This window comes from Sinocyclocheilus rhinocerous, unplaced genomic scaffold, assembly GCF_001515625.1.
Source record: "Sinocyclocheilus rhinocerous isolate Xijiao unplaced genomic scaffold, SAMN03320098_v1.1 C35600951, whole genome shotgun sequence".
NCBI lineage: Eukaryota > Metazoa > Chordata > Actinopteri > Cypriniformes > Cyprinidae > Sinocyclocheilus > Sinocyclocheilus rhinocerous.
The window spans coordinates 1-544 of NW_015757130.1; the positions used below are offsets into that span (position 1 = coordinate 1).

At 42.6% G+C, this 544-nt stretch overlaps 1 long non-coding RNA gene across 1 annotated transcript; it reads left to right on the forward strand.

The window, feature by feature from the left end:
* The first annotated feature begins 6 nt into the window (after nt 1-6).
* Nucleotides 7-530, forward strand: LOC107734976 (uncharacterized). The gene is made up of 2 exons (XR_001639242.1): nt 7-102; nt 471-530. It is a non-coding gene; the product is annotated as an uncharacterized LOC107734976 (long non-coding RNA).
* Nucleotides 531-544: the final 14 nt, after the last annotated feature.

The window sequence follows — 544 nt, forward strand, 5'->3', positions numbered from 1 at the left end:
CTCTCAGTCGCCCAGCACCAACTCTGAGCCCAAACCACGCAAGACCAAGGCTGTGAACGGCTCCGAGAACGACCCTTTCCTCAAACCCAGCCTTCCTCAGCTGTGAGTGCTGCTAAAAGCTGCAGTAGAGATATTAGAATTCAGCATCACTAACGTTCACAAATAACTGATTTAATTTGCCAGAAAATCCTAGAGAAGAACTTTAAGCTGGAAGTCAAAATTTTAGACTCACTTGAATGTTTCTGATGAATTGCAGGACATGATTTATTAGGAAGCCAGATGATCATTTTAGATGATGTTTCTTTCCACTCTATGGAAAAATAACTTTTTATCTGCTACGACACAAGTCTCTAAGGAGCCAGTGTGGAGAAATAGCATCAGCTCCTTCAGAATTGTGATTGTTTTTCACTCTTCCTAACCCACTACATGCATGGAGGTTTTTTAATCTCGTTCCTCTGATGTTCCTGCAGGCTAACTTTAGCTGAGTACCATGAGCAGGAGGAGATCTTCAAACTGAGACTCGGCCATCTCAAAAAGGTCAGTG